The sequence below is a fragment of the Anabas testudineus genome, chromosome 8, assembly GCF_900324465.2.
Source record: "Anabas testudineus chromosome 8, fAnaTes1.2, whole genome shotgun sequence".
NCBI classification, from domain to species: domain Eukaryota; kingdom Metazoa; phylum Chordata; class Actinopteri; order Anabantiformes; family Anabantidae; genus Anabas; species Anabas testudineus.
Window position 1 is genome coordinate 7587804 of NC_046617.1, and position 17970 is coordinate 7605773.

Sequence of the window (17970 nt, forward strand, 5' to 3'; positions counted from 1 at the left end):
AATAGAAGAGGTCTTTTTACATGCAGTAAAGCACCTCCATTTCAGCTTTGAAACACAACGTGCCCTTTGTGTAGCCAACTTGTGGGTAATGTTTTAACACAGCGGTGCAAACGGAAAAGAAGAAGTGAAATATTATAAAAGGTGCATCCACAAATACGCACTATAAGGTCAGCAGGATTCATTCCTTGACTGTTTGTCAGTCTTCACCGTAACAAGCATTCCTTGCAGTAAGCATGGACAAATGTGTCAGTGCACATGTGCTCACAAAAGGGGTGAACTGAGTGACTAAAGCTGTTGTATTGTGATGGAACTGTGAAGAAGGACAACTTAAAGATCAGCAAGAGTAAGGTGAAAGGATATTTTCTCTGCCTTTTTGTGTACATTGTGTGAAAAAGCCATAATATACATTTTGCATTAACTGTGTATCAGTAAATGACTTAATATCCTCCTCGTCAGTACTACAGCTACAATGAGTGATGTAAGTGCTACAGTAACTCATATATACAGTTATGGTAAAATGCATACATCTCTGCACACCAGAGCTTTGTCCCTAAACACACCGAATGCTCGGAAGAGTTAATATATATTCATGATTTGGGAATAAGTTCAATCAGTTTTCTGTTACATCTTCTCAGCCTGTGAGTGATATAAGGAGGCACAGTGATTTCTAGTCACAATCAGGGATCCAGCATAGCAAGATCAGTATTTATTTCTATAACAATGGTGCCAAATATTCCTTTACGCAGAGCTTGTTTTTCTTTTTCAGATGGTTGAGTTTGAACTCTTTTCTTTTTGCATTTTCCCATGTTGGCTTGCTCTCGCTGTTTACCGACGTCTCACAGGAACAATGCGGATCAAAGTGTGTCTGGCTGCAAAAATCTCTGCTCTCTCATTTACGGGCTGTGAGACAGATGCCTTCTTCTTCACTGGTACTGTTACCTGCCCCTGCTTCTTCCTCTATACACACATGCGCGCACACACACACACACACATGCTTGCCTAGCCATATTAGATGACGGCATGCTGTCTGGAAGCCTGTAAAGCACTGGGGACCTGCACCTACTGTCCCCAGCTGTCTATATGAATTAGTAACACACAGTGCCACTAATGCTAGCAGATTACAGTCTAAAGCGTCGCAACATCTGTGCACATCTGCGTACATCAGTGTGAGTGTGAGAGTCCTTGAACTCGGTGGGGAATTTGCCCTAAGGACTCTCTGCAACTGTCAGACAACCTGTAGGGCTGTTCTCAGGTTTAACCTACAGGAAAGAAGAACATGTCTTCTTATTTACTTGTCCTGGCTGCTGCCATATGCAGGAGACGGTGGAGACAGTTGCACCGGGCTCAGGTGATGTCTTGACTTTCTTGTGTTGTCAAAGCTCCCTCTTGTCATCCATCCACCACCGCTGCCCTGAGCTCTGCCTCAGTTTCTGCTCATCACTTCTTAAACGATCCCATCCATCTCCGTTTTCTATTTTACTTTCCATCTGTTTGTTTATCTCTCTCCCTCTTTCTCCCAGCACACCCCAACACCCCCCCCCCCCCTTTTTTTCCTTCTGCAGGCAAACAGAAGCATTGCCAAGAACAGCTCTGCTGGCCTGCTTAGAATTTACATATGTAAATGAATGCCAATGTTGCTCGAAGATCTGCCATTAAGCAAACAGCTGAAGCTTACAAACAACATCGGTCCCCATTAGTTTACCAACAATAGCGGTTCTTGTGCGTTGATGTATATTGCTAATGACATTGCCTTCTTTTTTCTTCCTTTGTGAAATTGGTTGAAAAAAATGCCCTGGACCTAACTTAGAGTCTTTGATTAGTGGAGCAGTACGATATGTTCATGAAGAAAAGAAGCTCTGTGCTCTTTCTCCAGATATATGAGAACAAAACACAAGCTTGCTGTTCCTTTTTGTGCCATAAAGGTAAAAGATTAGTGTTCAACGTGCTCATCAAGGCACTGTAAGTCTATTTACATTACACACTGAGTTCTTCAAAGAAAACAGAACACAACTTTTAATCGGTTGCAGAGGTCAAAGGTCACAGCCTAGATTTAGATTGAGAAAAGTCTCTACTCATTTACTCCGTGCAAACTAGACTAAACCTACCCGACTGTGTTTCCATACTTTACTACATCAGCCTTTAAGAGGCTTACAGTTAAGATGTGAGCAAACTACAAGTTTGCTTGCACATCCAGCCGACACATCGACTATTCCTTCTTACCATCAATCAAACACTCTTATATTAACTGGGATTTTAGCTCAGGTTCACTCTGCAAACTCAAGGTCAGTATTTTTTTTTGGCTCGCTAGATGTCCAACCTTCTTCATTAGATACTCAGTTTGATTTTTCAGGCATTACTCTAGAATAACATACAGTTGGGTGGTGAGCTATGGGAAGAGCTGGTCACAGTTTGACATGGAGGATCCCTGATGAGCAAACAGAAGAGCTGAAGGGAATCAGAGCACTCAAAACACAAATATCCATCCATCCATTATCTTAACTGCTTCTCCTGTTCGGGGTTACAGGGCTGCTGATGCCAATCCCAGCAGTCATTGGGCAAGAGGCAGGGTACATCCTGAACAGGTCACTTTGACAACAATATTAAAATTGAAAATGAAGCTCTGTGAAACTCTAACTTAGGTTGTTAATTATTGGTAGGAACAAACATTATTGTATTAAAACAGGAGCATGGTCAGAAAGATAATGCTGAAAAGCAGGGTTGGTGGTGTTCCCTTTGTGACTTCCACTACGCAAGACTTAAAAAGAAATGAATAATCACATGACTTTATTTGATGCTGTTCTCTTTGGAACAGATAGTTTCACGTCACTGAAAGGATCAAGACTAACTGAATGATAGCATGGTATGAGCAAGTATGAGAAAAATGGAATTGTTTCTATGTCCAAACAATACCATTTGAATTCCTGACACACAGATTGCTTGTTGAAAATAAAATATAGGTGAGTGTGGAAAAAATAAACATAATAAAAAAACATGTGTCAGGTTGACATGATATCAGATAATTGCATCTTGGAAGTCTGACAATGAATCCAACCTCGTTCCGGACTTGGATTTCCTTCTGGTTGCTGCTGTCCACAACACTTTTCCCTTGTAGAAAGTTTCTCTATTTCTAACATCTTCTGGATGTACCATTAGATATGTTATCTTGTGCCAACGGGCGATAAGGAGGTCAGTCTTGTTATTGCACCCTGGTCGTCCTGGTGCTGTTGAGAACTTCATGTGTAGAGATTTGAGGTCACTGTGACCGACCCCATGTGTGAGGTGAGTGAATGTTCTCCAATATCCCACTCCCCACTGGACGATTCCTTTGCAGTGGGAATCAAAGGAAGCAATTCAAAGTCTGTTTGGTGGTCGGAAAATGTGAAGTAGTCAATCCAGTCCATGCATTTAACATCTGATCTTTTTTTTTTTTTTTTGCCTCACATGGCTCACAAACACACACAGACTCCCAAGAAGTCAGCTAATAAAGTATTTTGACTCAAACCTAAAATGTAACACAAGTAAAATCAAGAACATGACCATGAAAATGAATATAAAGCGAAGATTTTATGTCCAAGGAAGACTTCGAAAAGTTTTTCCATTCTTTTACTGTTGGCTTGAGAAGTGTGTCGCAGTTCTCTTTGAAAAAGCAAGAAGTACTTATTCAAACTAGGAAAAGAAAGACAAACCTGAGGTCACTGCCTTTATTCACGCTCTTTGTTTTTTGAATGTCAACTGAAATGCTTAGTTTTAACCTTGCTTTGTGTTTGAAAGGTGCCATACAAATAAACTTTCTGTGCCACGGTAGAAGAAGAAGAAAAAAAAAAAAAGGTCACGTGAAATGGTGGAACTAGATTACGGAGCATGATGAGAAATTATGTCTGGGACTTGCTAAAATGTTAAATGTTACAGTCCCAGACCTTCTCTAATAGCATGAAATGAGAAAAGATCTGTTAAAGCCTCAAAGAACACAGAAATGGGATGGGATCGGCTTTATGCCGTCGTATATTACTGACCTCACATTGATAGGCCCTTTATGAGACTTAATTAAAAAGTCGATGGCATCTTTAATGGCCACAGCGCTGGTTGTTTTTCTGTGTTTTTAAAACGCTGGTTTGCTAATGACCAGAGGCAGCCTCATTTGGGGGATGTGAAGACAGAAAAAAATGTTTCGACCTGTGGCACGAGGTCATTATGCCCCAGCTGTGTCCAAGAAAACAGATAAGCCTCTCGTGTGTAACTCCACTGTGCTTTGGCCGCGTGCAGAAAATTGTAGAACAGGTGGAGACCTTCACTGATAGAAAAGGAGCGGTTAAACGAAATGGCAAAAGGAGTAAAGCTGTGGGTAGAACGTCGTGCTCATTCTTCATATTGTGATTTTTTTTTTATGGTCTGAATAATTAGAAACAGAGTAATAGTGCAACATGTTTGAGAGGGAGCCAAGCGTGCCAAAGCCTTGAAAGACAGCCAGTGTCCTTTCTGTCTCAGCAACTGCTTTAGTGGAAGCTAATGACTGCGCAGTAAATGTAGTGAATCATATTTTACACTGATCTTAATGATTTTGCTGGGTTATGTATTGTAGCCAAAAAAAAACAGTTTGTTGCCGTTTCTGATTTTCAGAGAGACAAAGACTCCGACAGTGATGTTGGATGACGCGATGGATGAACATGATGTTCGTTTTAGTTGTCATAAGGACAACGCAGCCTGCGTAAACTCTTCTATGGCTCTCGAGGGAGCTTTCCAAGGTTAAGAGCCTTGATGATATCATTAGGTGTGCTCAACAGACGGCTTGTATTACAAATAAAAAATTGGAAGTTAAGGCGTGTCCATTTACCAGACAGCGAGGGTATGAAGAGACATATGGGTATAATTGAGGTTTTGGGGGAGTTCATTTCCCAAATTATGTGTTTCTATGCATTGTTGTCAAGTCTCGATACCTATAGTATATCACATTGACTGGAAAGGGCATTTACACACATCGGCCACAATATTAATGTCACCTACTGATTGTAATGCTGTGATCGACATGGGCCAGCATGGGAACACTTTAATGCCGGCAGCTTTACAGAAAACCATTGCTGGAACGTTCATATTTCTAGTGCTGTAAGATGAAACGTGAACTAAATTTAATATTTGATTCAGCGGTTTTCTATTAAAACAAGTCACAGCTTTAAAAATATTCGAGATTTGCAATGTTAGTGCTTAGTTGTGTCTCCACACGGAGCGTTTCACACATTTTACACAGAAAACCTTTCAGCTTCTATATAGCCCTTTACTATGCAAATGCCAGCTATCTTCCAAGCAATGCGAGTCGATGCTGGAGGGAAATTAGCTTTTTGAGTCATTCAAATTGAGCTGCATAGCTCAGCCTGTGACAGCCTGAGAAAAACAAGCATCTTTCATTCTGTTGTGTGTCTCACACTTTTCATATTGTAGTTGCTAATTAAGATATTAATAATTTGGTTCACTGAGGCAAACTCTGCTCCCAGCAGGATGTGCTTCTTTCAACATAACAATTTGCGTAACTCATAAGACTGCAAGTGTGCAACTTTTCAGTGCGGCATTTATGTTGATATAAAAACATCATTTATCCTTGTTGTAACCAAAATACACAATTATAGCCTTAACAAGACGTGCCACTGAACTAAAAGCAAGTTGATAAAATAAATGTGGAAAAAAATATTCCCAATGCTATTAAAAGTAAAATGAAGATACCCACCATTAAACGCAGTGGGGAGATACTGAGTGTAATACAGCAGATGCATTTAGCTCTCTTTTTCATAGGTTGTCAACTCCCATGAGCCTGCCATTGTTAAAAATATTTCCCCACCTTGATAGTTTAATGTATTTCCAGCTTGTTCGAGTCTGACATTAGCAAGGGACCAAGCGTCAACAGCTCTTCATTCTCTATCTTCGAAAAAAAAAAAAAAAAAAAAACGTTCCTCGTTTGGAACGGGGAGTCTGTCTTCCAAAGGATGCCTCTAATTGGAGGAGAAAAGACTTCTTTCTGATGGAGCTGGGGATTTCAAATAAAGCCCATTTGCCAATGTAAGGAGTCATTAAACATGTCATTAAATCCAGTGTCTTTGATATAAGTAGATGAAGCTTTGGATCCCATTTGGTCTCACACACTCACACACACACACACACACACACACACACACTTACACACACACATACACAGAGCTCCACATATATAAATGTATGCTTTCACTTTTCATACACAGTACGTGGGTGTATATTATGCTCTCAAACCAAGCCTCTTAAAGTCTATCATTTTCATACAGGAGGGCACCAAATCATCCCATTACGAAGGAGGAGAGTATGACATTCAGCCACCATAAGACGAGTGCTTGATGTTCTCAGACTGGTCATGCTCCTTTGTCTGACTTGCACTTCTTTGTTTCACAGTTGCAGTTGATTTTTGTGTTTTTACTCAGTGGTCTGATTTGGCCTGCAGCGAGCGGCTGCTAAGTCCCAGAGGAGATGTCGGCCTAAACAGCTGGGTCTGAAGTGATTATGTGAGTGCAGTGTGAGAGATTCCTTTAGGGCCTGTGGGAAGCCTGCACATTCTTTGTTGACAGTAGCAATGAGAGAGAGAGTGAGGGGGAGAAAGGTAGAAGGGAAGGCGATGATCTAAACAGACAGCAAGTGTGCTGGAATCCGGGAGATTAAAGGCAAATGCAGATACTAAGTCCCTTTTTGTGCTAAGCTATTAGGTTTTCCTTTATTTGTTCATCCACGTATCCAATTAACAGGAGCTCTGCGCTTACGTAAGTGCCGGTTACATCTTGTAATGCTGCCTAATAGTATTCACGTAACCTACCTATCCTATGACACTTCCATGCTGCATTTGTCCAGCCTCCTCATTTAACTCGTTACACATAATGTAAATGGGATTTCAGAGTTTGACAGGAGATAATGAAATCCTGCTTTACTTCTACCATTTGTGCATCGTGCACAGTCCAAGCAGTAATTAAACACCAAGAAGCCTTCATAAAGGCCTATAACAATTAATTATTCACATTCAATCACGTCACATTGTCTTTACAGGTTCAGCCAAGCAATCAATTTGAATTTTTTTCCTTTTTTCTTGCTGCCATTGGCTTGTTTACTCTAAAAGCATGTCCTTCAAGCATCTCCTTCTCACAATCGTGGTGCTAAGCCGCAGAAAGGCAAGCTGCAGTTTATCGGTGCCTCACAGACAAATCCACTCTAAATGGCCGGTGATTTTCACTCATTGGCTCAATAATCCGTTTGAGAATTTACTCAGGGACTCAGACACATTGTTGTTTTTTTTTTTTTTTGCTCCTTTTGAGCAGATTCCTCTGTATACCCCCTTCAACTTGAAGGAGACTTGTTTAGACAACACAGAAAATGGAAATGAATGCACATGCACAGGCATTTCAAATCAGTGTGGTGCTACGCTTTGCAGCGCCAGGAAGTTTAATAAGTCAGATGGCTGTGTGTCTTCAGATGTCCTTGTTGAATCCAAGGCCAGAACTTGGAGTGGGAGACCTGAGTCACACATGGATGGCTCGCTCGCCAGTTTTTCTCCCTGTGTCTTTTTGAATAGCTCCATTCCTTTTAAAGACTTTTAAAGAGCCACACCAACATTTAACATCTCACACTTTTTCTACTTCCATCTCCTTCCGCCACCTTGCTCTTTTACCTTCATGCCTTCACTGTCCACCCTTCCTGCCTGCTGTCCCTCCTCCCATAGTGCACGGTGGTAATTGAGTGAGAACTATGGCCCTGGAGTCCTCGTGTAATCCACACTTTATAAGCACTCTAATTGAAGTGCAAATTCAATACTCCCTCATCAGCCTTTTACTGGCTGTGCCTTTGCCTGCACCCCTTAGGTAATTACAAGGAGACTCGCAGTTCAATCATTTTGCAGAAAATAATGTAACAAAAACATGCCAGCATACGCCAGATCATTTCACTGTGTGGTAAAGAATGCAATAGCCTGGTTACTGGATGTGAAATAGTGCAAGAGACAAACTACTTTCCTCCTTGTCAAGAAGGTAACACACCAAAACCTGTGTGATGAGAATCTTAGAGAACCATATTTGAACACAGCATGGGATTATTCCACTCTCACATTCTTCTCCTCCTGTATTGTTTTGCCTGTAGACATTTGCACAAATGGATACAGACAAATATACAAGTATGTGCATGTGAATACTCCCTGCATGCACACCATTTGCTGTTTTGTATAATTGTAATTATAGACACACATATGCATGCTAACATACTTAATGGCAAGTGAAGTGCATGTGTGTGTGTATATATATATATATATATATATATATTGGTTTGCCTATATTAGTGTGCGTGTGTGTCTCTGTGTGTCTGTGTGTGGGAGTGCGGTTTGCAGCTTTAATTAAACTTCCTCTATTTTCTCTCAGCTTGTCCCCATAGGGCCCTGTCTTCTTCCCGACCACATGCTTATTTATTTATAATTGCATTGAACTCCAGAGCTGAGCCATGGCTGAACACAGTGCCAGACCTGTGGAGTAAACTGGGATTGTCACATAGTAATGTAATTTCATGTACTGAAACATCCCACCAGCTGGGGGAAGTCGACATTATTAATCATGTAGCGATGGACTCTACTGTATATTAAACAAGAGCAAACAGAAAATAATGTTATTGTTCACATTAGACATCAGCACAGATGCATGTCATTTAAAACTGTGGAACATGGAGTGTTTCACACAATAGAAGGAAAGCATGCTTGAATATCCTAGCAGCACTCCTCAAGAGATCAAACATTTTCTAAGAAGAAAACAATCCAGGTGTCATAACAACTTTCTTTTCACTCCTTTAGTCAATTGCCAGATTCCTCTTCTTCAAATTTTTTTTGTTTATATTTATTATTTGTTTTGCTTTAAACTAAATATCCCACTAGACGCCCTTTTGGATGAGCATCACAGCAAATTCGTGGTGTATCCCAAATGCTTTTGTTGAGGTTGGATGCATTTGATTTAAATGTGCAAATGAGAAAATCATATTATAATATTCTTATAATGTTGCAAAATTGCCAGTACACCAAACATGGGCACGTTCCCTCATGTGGTGACGTATATCTGCAGCACTGACTACTCACATCTGCAACACCAGCGCGCCTGCCCAACATTCTTTTCATCCAAATTAAAGGCTGGCATGAAGATCATAATCATATTACAGCACATCACCAAGCCAGTAAAATCTGTACAAAGACACTGCTCTCTTTTATATTTCACTATATTCTCAGCATATTTTAAATTGCTTGTTACATTATCTCCTGTATCCTTGCTCCTCTTGCTAGTGTCTGTTTCCTGCTGTGATGGCCCACTTTCCCTTAACAATTCACAAAACACATATATGGTAAAGTTCCTGCATTTAATAAAAATTGTCCTTAAAATATCCCAAATGTACGCTTGTATTGGCCCTCATTCTGGGAATAAAGTGAGGCAATTATCGGTGATGGATGCGTAGTAAGTGGCTCTGTTGTTGAGGTCTAGAAGGTCAGGTGTAGGGAGCCTAATGATTTTGTAGCAATGTTTGTCGGATACTGTTTAGTTTGTTCATTTGGAAATGGTTAGAATAGTGGAGGAGCAGGGGGAAAGCACAGTGAAATGAGTCTAATTAGCATGAGAGGGCCAACAGAGAGTTCTTTGAGTTCACAGATGACAGATGCGTGTTTGCTGCCATAGATACCAGTAATGTGTTTAAACTGAGTTTAGTGGGTACATTAAGTCCAAGGTATTTGAGGCTATTCACCTGTTCAACGGTTCATCCACTTTGTGTGGATGATGCAGACTGTATATGATTTAACTATAACTTTTCAGTTCTGTTTTTGGGTAGCACAGTGGCTAAGACTCTTGCTTCCTAGTAAGAAGATCCCGGGTTTAAAACCTGCTCTCTGGATGAGCCGCTTCTATGTATTTTCTTCCCATGCCTGGGTAGGTTTTCTTTGGGTATTTTTACAGTCCTGCATATATACAGTAGATTAATTGGTGACTCTAAATTACCTATAGGTGTAAATAGTTGTCTGTGTTTATGTGTGACAGTATGATACTGCTGTTGGTTCAAAAACTTTATATTGGTAAAGTTATTCCATATTTAGATATTAGTATCTATGGATATAAAGAGAGGCTGCCTGACTCATTTTTGCTCTGCATAGATATTATACAAAATACTACAGGATATATTTTAGTGAAGCATGCATTAGTGAAAAGCAGATCTGCCATTCGGTTTCAGTACAATTCAATTTAATTCTGTGAAATATTGGGCAGTATGCTGTGCAGCTGTTACATTGTATGAAGGATAAAATTAACAACAATAAATATTAGATTGGATTTGGGTGGCAGATACTCTAAGATAGGGAGGAAAAAAAACCTGGACATTCTCACTTTTAACTAATTTATAATTTCCAAAAACTTTTCCAACCATTGCTCTCTGCTGTATTTCTGCTGTATATTGATGAATTACTGCTAAATCTTCATCCTGGGGACTGATTCGTCAAATCATATCAAACTCTACAAGAAGTAGTGTTAAATTAACATAAACACAAAGCACAGAAATGGGAATCAGTGACAACAGGTGTGGTAGTTTGAATGAGAGGCGGCTAAAGTAAGAAATGCAACTATTTTCCCCTGTGAAACCCGGAGTTTAAAAACCAAAACAATCACAGCATGGCCAGGCGCTTGTTACGCGCCTGTAGACGTCACAGTAACCCGGAAGTGCAGTGACAACTCTTGTCATAAATCCTTCATTCCTTTCGGGAACTGCGAAGCAATGGTGAGTTTTAAAGCTGTAAAATCAGATCTTCTTATAGACATCGCTTGTATCTCACGGTGTCGCCACTGAAATAACTTACGGTTAAAGTTTGGACGCGATTTAACGCTGGAAGCACTTTTACAGAGCATGAATATCATCCGCTAGCTAGCTAATGTTAGCAGATTAGTACCGACTCAGGTTTGTAATTTGTGGTGGACTTTTTCGTTTCGTTGTTTATGGGCTGTGTGTAGATCTACAAGCAAAAAACAAAGGGAAAAATCGCACGACAACGAGTCCTTGATAAGAAAACATGTTGTGCTCTATCCTCCGGCTTAGTCTGAGTATCCTGCCAAACGGTGACCACGACTTCCCCTCTGTTGCATCTCCGTGCGCAGTGCAGGACAGCTGCAGGTTAGAGAGAGGGGAAGTCCTGCAGAAAGGCTGCTGCAATGCAGAGAGAGGTCCTTATATCACCCCTGCAAGATGCTTGCAAACTAAGTAGTTATGGAGCAAAACCCCTGAGAAAAGTTTTTTTTTTTTTTCTCTTTCTTGTAATTTAAGCAGGGAGAGATATGTGACTTGTGTTATCCACGTCCAGTGCACTTCCTACTTGGTTTGAAATGTTTCACTTCTCATTTATATGTTTGTTCCATACGCTCCAGATGCACTGTAAAAAAAACACCACCAATATACAGAGGCAACAAAAAGTACTAAAGAAGAAAGGGATAAGATTGTAAACACCCTTTGCAGCTTCTTCCACAGTCAGGAAGAAGCAACCAGGGAAATGGCAGCCAACAATAGTGTTTACTGATTACAGCTGAACTTGCCTGACATAAGAAGTCTGTATGTTTGATTATATCTTTTGCCTTATTTTGTCTATGCCCTTTACTCAACTATTTTTTGTCTTCTAGCTACTGTCGATACGAGATGCAGGTAGCAATAAACCAATGAACCACTTCATCAATTGTCTTAAAAATTGGTTCATTCATTCAAAGATTTGTTTCAGTGACATCTAGTGGCAAAATAAAAGACAGCAAAACAATTCTTAATGTTTTGTGTGATAAGTGTAACTAGGGTTTGTGTGAATAATGTGCAATTTTAAAGATTGCCAGCTGATTCTATGTGTGTATAGTTGCTTGGGGAAGGCGTGATGTGGGAAACATATTGTGCATTATTTTCAGTGAATATATAGTGAGTATCTGCTGCCATATTGGGCTGAGGTTTTCCCTCATTGCCATCAAGACATCAGAAATAGGATCCTATTTCAGAGAGTCACTTATATGTTTTCACTTGTAACATCCGGTTATATGTGCCACAGTTGTGACTTAGTTTTTTCTTTTCAGGATTAATTAAGGTAGTATCATATAATGCCTGCTCAATCCACTGAAGTGAAGAGGCGTGAAATACTGAGCAAAAAGAGACAAGGTGGGAATTGTTTTACTTCACGAAACACACCTCCTAGAATTAGGTCATGCTAAACTTAAAAGAATGGGTTTTAGCCAAGTCTTCTCAGCCTTGTATAAATCTGGGCCCAGGAGAGCGGTCACAATATTGGTATCAGGAAGGCTTAACTTTAAAGTGCTGTGTGAAACCAAAGACAAGGAGAGAACAAGCATTATTGTGAGGGAATTCTGGAAGGAATTTAGGCCACTTTTCTGAATGGCAGCTCAAATTACAGAACAATAAGCCTATTAAACCAAGATGATAAACAAATGTTATTGCGTGTGCTACATAACAGCAGTGTTGCCGGTTCAAGTTTGGCAGGGGACCTTTATTTCAAGTCACGCCCATTCTCTTCCCAGGTTTCCTGTCTGTCTTTCTATTGTCAAGCTATCAACTAAAGGCACAGAATGCTTCTCCTTTCAATACTAGCTAAAGCAGGGGGGATAGTTCTAACTTAAATTGTACAGCTAGACCAGATCAGCATTTACAAAACAATGGCGTGTTTAGGGCAACATCTTTTTAACTGTGATCCACCATAAACCAGCAACAAATAGAAGCAGACATAATTTGTCACTAATTTAACTTTGATAAAAGCTGTTTATAGTCAGTGACTTAGACACGATAATAAAGTAGGTCTTGATGTATTTGTTCTCTACCCGATTGAGAACAATCGGGTAGAGACCTGATGCATTTGCCCTTAGAATACAGCTCAGCATGTGGATATACATTGAATACCCACAAATTCCGGATCTTAACAATCAATTACACAGATTGGAACTTCAGGATAAGAATAAAGATAAGCTGATTAGATTTTGGTGGTCAAAGGTTGGTTGGTTGGTTTCTTTGGCAGCCATTCCCATGCTATAACACTGTGTCCACCATGTTTGGCAGAAGATGTGGTATGCTTGGGATCATAAGCTGTTCCTTTCTTTCTTTCCTATCCTCATGGTACAAGCTAATCTTGGTTTTATCAGTCCAGAGAATCTTTTTCCAGAACTGGTCATCCTTTTTTAGGTGTTTTACTCTAATCTCTCTGCCTTTCTGTTGTTGAGCGTTACCAGTGTTTGAACTTTGTTGTGAAGCCTGTGTATTTCTATTCATTAAGCAGTCTCTTGACTGTAGACTTTGTCGATGATATACCTACCTCCTCATTAGTGTTCTTTACTTGTATTGTACTTGTATTGGCTACTCTTGGCTACTCTTGGCTACTTTCCTTTACTTGCATAGATATGTCTTTGGGCCTGATGTTAAGAGTTCCAGTTAACAGCTACCCAATACAAATGTAACACTCAGAACCACCTTCAGACCTTTATCTGCTTATTTAATCGTGGAGCAACCAGAGAACAGGCCACACCTGGCCATGCAGCTGCATATAAACTATTCTTTGATTATTTATGAGCTCCAAATTGGGATGTGGGAATGAAAATGGCTGTAATTTCTGAATAGTTAAAGACAATGTAGAGATTTGATATTTGTTATTGTTGCACATGACCCCATTGGGTTTTGGATGATTGGTTGATAAAGTTACCTTGAAAATTATGACAGACATTTTACATTATTTTGCTGATATTTATCGACAGAACAATTTATCAGGTAATTGTAAAAATAATGTGCGGATGAATTAGGGATGATTAGTTACATCACTTAATTTGACAGCATTAACTAATTGACAGCATTCAAAACAAATAACCAGAAAACAAATTAATTAACAACATACAAAACTCCATAGAAACAGGTCACGAGATACAAAACGCAAACAAGAAAATTACTAATTAACAAATAGAAAAATTCTAAACTGATGGAGTAGGTCACAAAATATAATTATCAAGTCACCTGAAACGGAATGTATAAATTATTATTTAAGCTAGTGATTTTCTTAGTAATAAGTGGAAGACGTTGGTGGAACAGATGCATACACTTCACTTTACTTATAAACTTTTACTCATAAAGTTGCATTTGGTTTTTTAAGTCAAGCTGATGTACAAAATAAAATTAAGTGTGTTGTCCTGTTTTCTGTTCAGCTCAGAGAGGTGTGTGGGAGTTCATAAATGCTGTTTAATTCAAAACACTACAGATGTGAAAAATATTAATGTCACTCATAACTCATTGACTAGCTTTGTAGTTTTCCTCGTTCGACTGTTGCTCTTATGCTGTCAACGGCATTCTTTACATAGTTGATGGTCATTATGTTCTCTTGATGTAGGGTAGAAGATTATGACTGATTGGTGTAAACGTTTGTGAAAGCATTTGAGCTTTTACTAAGTTGCAGCTTCATTTGATAAATAAGCCACTGTCCTTGCTTCTCAAGTCTACATTATGTGTCAGAAGACTTTAGTTCATCAAACAGTTTTCTCATCAGTCAGCCTCTGGTGCCTGCAGATGCAGTACAAAAAGCAGTTATATTTCATACTACACTAAAACTGTAGTATTTGAAATATAGATGATGAGTGTTGTAATAATGGATTTTTTCAGTTGCATGGAGACTAGAGATGCAATTAAGTTAATTAATTACATAATCAAAAGAAAATTAATCCAGTTTCTTATTTGATCTTTTCTTCTATTAACCTCTTTTAGTTTGTTTTACATTTGTTTTTTTTTATCATAAATCAGACATGATGATTTTCTGCTTTCCTTTGTCATATGTATTTGCATACTAAATATTTTTAGATTTTGAACTGTTGAATAAAACAAGTCATCAGAATATACAGTGGTAAGAAAAAGTATGTGAACCTTTTGTAATTTCATGGTTTTTGTCAAAGTAGCTCTAGTCCACACCTGTAAACTAATTTTCTTAACTTATGCTAACAACTGACTCCAATTACCTTTTTTGTCATTATTCTAAGGGTTCACATATCAGCACTATGACGGTTTTATGATTGTTCTCAATAAAGACATAAAATATCATAATTTTATTTTGTAATACTCTTGACGTAGATGAAGAACAGATGCCATTTTATGAAAACAAAATGCAGAATAGCATTTCTTGCCACTGTATTATATTTGGCTTTTGGATAATATAGAGGGCACATTATACTATTTTGTGACATCTTATTACAATACAATGAGAGACAGTCAGGAGGGTCAGGAGAAGAGACTTTTTCTCCATATCTATTGCCTGTTGTTTTTTGTTTTATTTTTTAAGGTCCAACCCAAAACCAGAATATGAACTTCTCCATTTTATTTGTCCTTCATCCATCTTTCCAAGGTCATCTGTATATCATCCCAAACCAAGCCTCAATATTTCAATATGTAATAGTTGAACAAGAGAAATATCCAGAACCAAAAGACAAATGAAGTACAGATAATAGAGGTAGTGACACATCATTGTAATTGATACTGAGAAAATAAATAGATTAAAATTCAAAAATTCTACAAATTAATAATTATCATAACATTTCACAAAACACAACAACATTTAATAAAACACAACGAAAGAGAAAACATGACATTTCAAACATGACATTTAACAAAACACAAAAACTTAAGAGGGAACATGACATTTCACCAAACACAGTGACAAAAAAACTAGGCGTTTTTGAAAAAGTTAGGCTTTGACAAGACAGTTTCAGCCTGTACTCCTTCAGAGATGTGTGAAAAATCTAACCAACTTTGAATGAACATAATGTCATGGACATTTGAATTATTAAAAATAAATCAAAAAGAATATCAGTTCTATTTTACTTTGTTTCAGCCATTTGGAAAGGTCTGGCTATGGGATTTATTGGACAGTATTGATTTTTTTGTATTGAGTTTTTAACCTGGGAATGATCCAAAAGATTCTAACATGCGTGAAACACAATTTACCAGATTGGACACATACAGCAAAAGGCCGTCTGTGTACAGTGATGCTTTGTGATTAGCGCCAAATCTTCAGGTTCCTGAGAACTGCTCGTCGGTTCTCAGTGCTATCGCCAGTGGCTAAATTGTCAGTGTGAGAAGTAACAGAGTTAGCGGGCAAGTCTGTCGAGAGCCACACATCAGTGGGAAGAATCACAGTATTTGTAGGTTACAAACACAGGCTTTGGAGAGACTAAAAAGTAGTTTGATCTAGGATAGGAAGCACTTCTTAAACCAATTTCCTCCACTGCGTAGAAGGGTGTAGTGCACATTTTAACTCTGTTTTGAGAAAATCGGCAAAAGAGAAGTAGCTGATGTGTTAAGATAACAGAACAGCTAGTGGAGCTAATTTTCCAGCCCTAATTTTCCTATTATAAAACTATTGCAGAAGAAGAGGGTGCAACAAAAACAAAAAAGCATAAGAGCGCATCGGTCGAATCTAAGAAAAACATGATGAAAATGTTGCATGTCTGTTTGTTTCATGTGGTAATTTGAGGAATGTTATTTTCTCCTCATTTCCCCACAAAGATCTCTTCCTGCTGCTCTTTTTTGTCCATCCAGTGGCCGCTCAGTCACATGTGTCATGTATGTGGTGATTAATGTGCTTATTCTGATTTCAGTTTGCTTTTTGTTTTTATAAATCCAGCAACATTTCCATTTTAATCATATTCCGGAGGAGGAAAACCAACATAATGACTCCCTGGCTTTAATAGAGCAGAGCTACTGTTATTGTGCTTTTCCTGCTGTGGAAAATGAACATCTGTATTGTTCCAGCTGTGACAGTCCTATAAATATATGCAACTAACAACAATTTTGTATGTGCCTTTGTGAATAGCATTACTTTACTTTTTTCGTATCATTTCTTTCTTTTCAAAACTCAAAGTATCACATTGCTTTCTTTTCTTTGTGCAAGCAGCCCTGCCAGCCATTTTACTTTCAGCACGCTTAGCTTCAGTACAGTATCTTTATCTGTACAAAGAATTATATTATTTTCAGCAGTTTTTCAGAGGCCATTACAGAGAAATGGCCTCTGAAAAAAAAAAAAAAACAATTTAGCTGCAGCATGTCAAGCATTGCATTTTAATAATTGTTGCTAGAATGGTTTAATCCATGTTGTTTTACCCTTGGGGTATTAGATTAACAAAGAACAGTTGACTTGGTTTGAAGTAGTTCTTGTTGTTTGGTAGACAAGGGGACAAAGACTGCACGCTACAGGTCACAACTGTCACTTTAAGGGGTTGATAGTAAAACTGCATTGCAGTCACAAACGCCAAAATTGTTTTGGTAGTGGAAAATATGTTTAGGTGAACCACCCAAATAAATGCTGTATAAGAGGAACACTGATACTCATCCTGTTAACAAGATCAGTTAGGAGGGGACAGGCCAGATGCTCTGTTTCATATTGGTGAGTTGTATGCATCAGAAATGGTTATTAGACAGGTGGCCTTTCCTTAGACATCCACCTGGCAGCTGGCAGATAGACATGCTTTTTCTTTTGTTTACAGGAATGTGTGTGTGTGTGTGTGTGTGTGGAGTTGAATGAGACCACTTGTCTTAATGTAAGTGCTTTTCCTGCCTGGCTGCTTGTATTCTTCTTAGACACTAGTCAAATTTAAAGTCTTACACTGATGTGTGTCAAGCTCTCCCTCTAGTCGACTGTGTCCATTCACTCAATGCTGTATATTAAACTGTTCAACCTTTCTGTCAGATGTTCTTTATACACACGCGCCCAGCTGCCCAGAGTACCCCACACTTTATATACTACAAGACGCAGCCATTGGGTTTATTTACGGGAGGTGCTTCTGTAACTGCTGGGAATAGGCCAGGAGCCAATCGAAGCACATGGTGGAGGCCAAGCTAATAGAATCTGACAGGAATGGAGTCATGGAGTCCGCTCAGGCATTGTAAAGCTGTCGCAGTTTAAAC

General features: G+C 38.9%; 1 protein-coding gene across 2 annotated transcripts in view; it reads left to right on the forward strand.

The window, feature by feature from the left end:
- Window positions 1-10697: 10697 nt before the first annotated feature.
- Window positions 10698-17970, forward strand: part of spop (speckle type BTB/POZ protein) — a 75251-nt gene continuing 67978 nt past the window's right edge. For both annotated transcript variants that reach the window (XM_026361033.1, XM_026361024.1), the window contains exon 1: window positions 10698-10785. The gene's annotated coding sequence lies outside the window, so the exon portion shown is untranslated. The remainder of the gene's footprint in view (window positions 10786-17970) is intronic.